Genomic DNA, 7,221 nt, shown 5'->3' with positions numbered 1-7,221 from the left:
GGCGATCGCTGTGCCGGGAGGTCAGCGCCAGGGAGATCACCGTTGATCTCCCCAGCCCCGTGCCGCTGCTCCCTCCCTCCTCCCATCAAAGTGACAGCAGCAGCGTCTGCTACTGCTGCGCTCCCCCTCCGCCCCGTAGCAGTGTCTCCTTTTCATCGCTGATGAAAAGGAGACACTGAGCAATATGATTGCTGGGGATATATTGCTAGCAATATACAGGGCCGGCGACAGGGGGGGTCAAGGGGGACATGTGTGACGGGCCCCGGCAATATGAAGGGCCCCAGAGCCCAGCCAGCATCGTTATGCAGCACCGGGCCACTGCTGCGTTATATGCATACACCTGACTGGCTGGGAAGGATCCTCTGCCTGCCTCCCGACTGTCAGGGTGTCTGACTGCGGTGTCCTGCATTGGGGCGGGGCTTAGCGGGAAGCCCGGTGGGTGTGTGTTGTGGTGCAGTGCCCAGCGTGTGTTACTCAGTGTCTGTCTGGCTGTTGGGAACCCAATTCCCCTTCTCCCCTTCCTATCACTGTCTAATTATGCATAATGCACATATGCATAAAGCTCCTCCCCCAAACACAGAGCTGATTCTAATGCAGCATAGTAATGCTGCTAAAACCATTGTAAGAGGTGGGGGAGGGGGGGGGCCTTCCAGTTAAAAGCAGCATGTAGCTGTACCCCTTGGACAGGGACTCCATTGCCCCGTCACCCGCCACCTGCCTGCTGCAATAATATTGAGGTTAGAAGTGGCAGTGCCCCCAAGCTAGGCATGGCTGCTACCTCAAACGGCACCCTAAGGGCTGAGACGCAGCACTAAGGGGCTGATTCAGACCCGCTCCTTGCGGGCCGAATTCAGTCCCCTGGCCGATGTTGCGAATATGCAAACCCCCGTGCGAACGCCTTTGGTGAGTTTCAAACTCACCAAGGTGTTCGTACAGTTCGTAAAGGAGTGTTAGGGGTATTAGGTTTTCCAACATAACTGTCCCTAACTTCCGGGACCCTGGCTGTGGCACAGCTCGGCAGCTGTTTGTACTTCACTTGCGGCTTCCTGTCTGTAGTCCCGTGTGTGGCGGGGAGGTATGTTCGGTCATGTTCCGTAATGCCACTTATACCCAAATTGTGCATTTATCTCTATCTGCACATTTCTAGTATTCCAGTGTCTTATATTTGGCAATACATTTCTTGGTGCAGAAGAGGGTTGTGTGGGTTTGAGATTATGTGGGGGGGCAGCGGGCCCGAGAAATATCAGTGTACAGAGCCACAAGATTTCTGTTGCCGGCCCTGGCAATATATCCCCAGCAATCATATTACCCCGTGTGTACACAGCATATGTCTTTGCATACCTCCCAACATGACCCTCTCCAGGAGGGACACATTGCTCTGTTTCTGGACTTTCCTCTTCATTTATGATTACCATCACCTGTGGTGAAACGCCTTTCTTATCAATTAACCTGTTCAACACAGGTGATGGCAATCATACATTACAAGGGAAGTCCAGAAACAGAGCATTGTGTCCTTCCTGGAGAGGGTCATGTTGGGAGGTATGGTCTTTGTACTGAATATAACACATCAAATACAATGTATACAAAATGCCAATGGATTTTTATATAAAACTAGTTAAAAGCCTATCAAAATGCAATTCAATCACTGTCATCACAGCTCCCTCTGTCCATATCCAGGAATTTTAAAACATATCATTTTGGTTTCACTTTCTGTTAAGAAGTAATTTGATCCGTTGAGTGGCTTCTAGTGGAAGAGGATTTAGCCTTTCATATATATAGTGATGTCAAAAAGGGTAGCAAAAGTGATGATGATTTTTATAAACACCGCAAATAAATACTGTGTACTTGTTTCTTCGGCATTAGTGCAATGTTGTAACATTTCAACCAACTGGATTCTGTGCCCAATTCAAACCTGATGGCACGGCCAGCTTTCAGTTTAGACGCCGCCCCGCACATCCATTTGCAGCCATGCAAATATGTTAAAACCCATCGTAGCAGGTCCACCATCGAATGATATTTACACTGGGCACGTCATCAAAGGCGCTACGTATCCCCAGACTTATTTGGTGGTGCAATAAAAAAGGCATATCCGGCCTGAAGTTGACGTCACACACCCTCCCCTAAAATGCTTAGACACGCCTACCATTTTCCCGGTCACTCCCAGTGGTTTTTCTGGTATAGAAAAAACAGAAATTGAAACAGCGCTGTGCAAAATAATTCACTTATTTATTTATAAAAAACACAATAAAAAATAATATATATTAGAAGCCAGCAGTGACAAACAAATCTTAAGCACACATATACAGCTCTATTGTCCCCTTAATCTTCTTTATTGGAGATTAGTGCATGCATGCAATTTGTATCCAAGCAATTTACTTCTGGATGGTAAGTATATTAGTAAGCCGTTTTTATTAGACTCAGTCCCACCTATGTGCACATGGTGTATATTAAAAGTATAAGTATGATCATATGTATACTTTTAATATACACCATGTGCACATAGGTGGGACAGAGTCTAAAGGTGCGTACACACGGGAGAGATATATTGCTCAGCAATATATTGCTAGCAATATATTGCTGAGCAATATATTGCTCAGTGTGTCTCCTTTTCATCAGCGACCAGCGATTAGAACGGGGCTGAAAACGGGATCGAGATATTGCCAGTGATGGGGAACCCTCCCATCACTGGCACTATGGTCTCCAGTGACCATAGTTCCAGCGATTATAGCCCATATCGCTGCTGTGTGTATAAAAACGGCTTACTAATATACTAACCATCCAGAAGTAAATTGCTTGGATACAAATTGCATGCATGCACTAATCTGCATTATAGAAGATTAAGGGGACAATAGAGATGTATATGTGTGCTTAAATTTGTTTGTCACTGCTGGCTTTTAATATATATTATTTTTTAATTGTATGTTTTTTATAAGTGAATTATTTTGCACAGCGCTGTTTCAATTTCTGTTCTGTACCAAGTCATTGAAGGGGTTTGGTAATCCCCCTTATCTGAAACAGCAGCAGTGCAGAATATATGGTGTGCATATAGAAGGGATACGGTCATTGGGTCTCCAGTAACTAGGTGGAGAAGCAATGGGTCGAAACCACTAGGTCGACATGGGTCAAGGTCTACATGGGTCAAGGTCGACATGGATCTAGGTCGACATGGGTCTAGGTCGACATGACATTAGGTCGACACTAGCGTTAGGTCGACATGGGCTAGGTCGACATGGGGATTTTCACTTTTTTTTGAGCTGACGTGCTGACAGGCGGTATTTCATGCCCTACCATCCACTAGGGCATGGTGGGAGAATAAAATAGTGTGTCGAGCGCAGCGAGGCACCGTGCCCGAAACATAGCAAGCAATGTGAGGGGATTTGTTGCACTTCAAACTGTGTCCATGTCGACTGTGTCGACATTCAGATAAAAAACAGCGAAAAACCCATGTCGACCTTTTGCTCATGTCGACCTAATGCTTGTGTCGGCCTAATGTCCAGTCGACCTAACCCCATGTCGACCGTGACCCATGTCAACCTAGACCCATGTCGACCTAACGCTAGTGTTGACCTAATATCATGATACAATGATTTCTACAGTGCTTGCATATCTAAGTCAGTCTTTTCTAACTTAGATCTGCGGCATCCGGTTCAAGAACTGGGCTGGCTGCTGATGTCCTGTGACGTCAGCCACCCCCATGGCAGGCAGGTGCCAGGTACATGGGAATTCCCGGCGTTTCCTGGGTGCACCCAGTGTGTTTGGTACGCCCAGGGGGATGCAGTTAAAATCCCGGCGGTCGGGATCCCGGCGTTCAGAATCCCGACGCCGGAATCCCGACCGCCGAAATGCAGACACATTCTCCCTCCTGGGGTGTCCACGACACCCCTGGAGGGAGAATAAATTAGTGTGCCGAGTGTAGCGAGGCACCGGGCCCGCTGCGTGGCGAGCGCAGCGAGCCCGCAAGGGGGGGCGATCCACGTCCCCCCCTTGTCGGCATTTCGGCGGTCGGGATTCCGGCGTCGGGATCCCGACCGCCGGGATTCCGACCGCCGGGATTCAATACTGAATCCCGCCCAGGAAATGCAGGGCATTCACATGCGATGGCACCCTGGCCGTCTCCATCAGGCCTCCCTTCTTGTGCTAGTGCCACAGAGACTAAACAATTCTCTGAAGGCGCCCACACAGAAGCCCTGCACATGCGCATAAGCGGATGTGCACATGTGCAGTGCTTCACCATCTGTCCCCTGTGCAAACACGCGGGGGGACCTTCGCTAATCAGAATCAGGCCCTTACTCACATATCACTGGTTTGATGGTTCCAGGATTGCATATAGATTTGCAATGGAAAGTGAATAGAGATCCAATTCTCTCACACATTTACAATGGGTGGGTTTTCTTTCTGTCTGGGTGGGGACAATCTACTCGCAGTCATCTACAACTTGCAGAACAGCGATCAATTCTGAATCAGGCCCCCCTCTTTCAAATAAATGTGCCACCACTCATGTGTGGGTCAGTATGGGGGAGATGGGGCACACTGCGGATCAGTATTGGGAGATGGAGCACACTGCGGGTCAGTATGGGGGAGATGGAGCACACTGAGGGTCAATATGGGGGAGATGGGGCACACTGAGGATCAGTATGGGGAAGATGGGGCAAAGTGCGGGTCAGTATGGGGGAGATGGAGCACACTGTAGCACACTGCGGGTCAGTATGGGGGAAATGAGGCACACTGGGGATCAGAATTCGTAAGATAGGGCACATTAAGGATCAGTATTGGGGAGATAGGGCACACTGAGGATCAGTATGGGGGAGCTAGGGCACACGAGGATCATTATTGTGGAGATCGGGCACACTGAGGATCAGTATGGGGATATAGGGCACACTGAGAATCAGTATAAGGGAATATATGGCACATGAGGATCATTATTGGGAAGATGGTGCACACTGAGGATCAGTATGGAGGAGATAGGGGACACTGAGGATCAGTATGGGGAGATGGGGCACCCTGAGGATCAGTATAGGGGAGATGAAGCACACGAGGATCATTATTGGGGAGATGGGGCACACTGAGGATCAGTATGGGGGATATAGGGGACACTGAGGATCAGTATGGGGGAGATGGAGCACACTGAAGAGCAGTATGAGGGAGATGAGGCACACTGAGGATCAGTATGGGGGAGATGAGGCACACTGAGGATCAGAATGGGGGAGATGAGGCACACTGCGTATTAGTATGGGGGAGATGAGGCACACTGCGGGTCAGTATGGGGGAGATGGGGCGCACTGGGGATCAGTATGGGGGAGATGAGGCACACTACGGGTCAGTATGGGGGAGATGAGGCACACTGGAGATCAGAATTTGGAAGATAGGGCACATTAAGGATCAGTATTGGGGAGATAGGGCACACTGAGGATCAGTACGGGGGATATAGGGCACACTGAGAATCAGTATGGGGGAGATAGGGCACACAAGGTTCATTATTGGGGAGGTGGGGCACACTGAGGATCAGTATGGGGGAGATAGGGGACACTGAGGATCAGTATAGGGGAGATGGGGCACACTGAGGATCAGTATGGGGGAGATGGGGCACACTTCGGGTCAGTATGGGGGAGATAAGGCACACTGCGGGTCAGTATGGGGGAGATTGGGCACATGGTGGGTCAGTATGGGCAAGATGGGGAACACTACGAGTCAATATGCTGGAGATGGGGCACACTGCGGATCAGTATGGGGGAGATGAGGCACACTGCGGATCAGTATGGGGGAGATGAGGCACACTGCGGGTCAGTATGGGGGAGATAAGGCACACTGGGGATCAGAATTCAGGAGATAGGGCACATTGAGGATCAGTATTGGCGAGATAGGGCACACTGATGATTTAGTATTGGGGAGATAGGGCACACTGAGTATCAGTATGGGGGAGATAGGGCACACAAGGATCATTATTGGGGAGATGGGGCACACTGAGGAACAGCATGGGGGAGATAGGGCACACTGAGAATCAGTATGGGGGGATGAGGCACACTGCGGGTCACTATGGGGGAGATGAGGCACAATGGAGATCAGAATTTGGGAGATAGGGCACATTGAGGATCAGTTTGGGGGAGATAGGGCACATTGAGGATTAGTATTGGGGAGATAGGGCACACGAGGGTCATTATTGGGGAGATGGGGCACACTGAGGATCAGTATGGAAGATACAGGGAACACTGAGGATCAGTATGGGGGAGATAGTGGACACTGAGGATCAGTATGGGGGAGACGAGGCACACTGAGGATCAGTATAGGGGAGATAGGGCACACTGAGGATCAGGGGCGGATTGGGAATTAAAACCAGCCCGGGAAAAATCTTGAAGCAGCCCTAAGAGGGGGGGTGGGGCGCGCCCAAATTTTTAGGGGGTGTGTCCTATCAATATGGGGGTGTGGCCTATTCCAACAAGGCCACGCCCAATTTTTGCTGCTGTGAGGGCATGGCTAGTGGCTCTCTTAGCTGCTGGCCATGTCCCCAGCCCCTCAGGCTGCAGAATAGGCGCATGCGTACAGCGTTTATTCTACAGCCTGTGGGGCTGGGGAGATAGAGATGGGGGGGGGGGGGAGGTGACAGGGGGTCTCCCAACACAGTAGAGTGGCAGGGTGGAAGAGGATGCAGGGAGGGAGGGGGGGATGGAGGGTGCCGTAGAATGCTGGGAGGGGAGATGCAGAGTGGCTGAGAACGAAGGGAGTGAGGACTTACACAGGATGCCACAGGACGCAGAGTGTGAGGGGGCATGGTGGCACAGGATGCAGGGTAGGAGGGGGGATGCAGAGTGGCAGGGGATGCAGGGAGGGGAGTCACAAAGTGGTGGAGGAGACAGTGATGCCCATTATAGATATGCCATACACCGTGATGCCCATTATACATATGCCACACATCCTGATGCCATTATACATATGCCGCACACCGTGATGCCCATTATACATATGCCGCACACCCTGATGCCCATTATAGATATGCCGCACACCCTGATGCCATTATACATATGCCGCACACCCTGATGCCATTATACATATGCCGCACACCGTGATGCCCATTATACATATGCCGCACACCGTGATGCCCATTATACATATGCCGCACACCGTGATGCCCATTATACATATGCCTCACACCGTGATGCCCATTATACATATGCCTCACACCGTGATGCCCATTATACATATGCCACACATCCTGATGCCATTATA

This window comes from Crinia signifera, chromosome 2 (genome assembly GCF_055691185.1).
Source record: "Crinia signifera chromosome 2, ASM5569118v1, whole genome shotgun sequence".
NCBI lineage: Eukaryota > Metazoa > Chordata > Amphibia > Anura > Myobatrachidae > Crinia > Crinia signifera.
Note: the sequence above shows the minus strand (reverse complement) of the source record.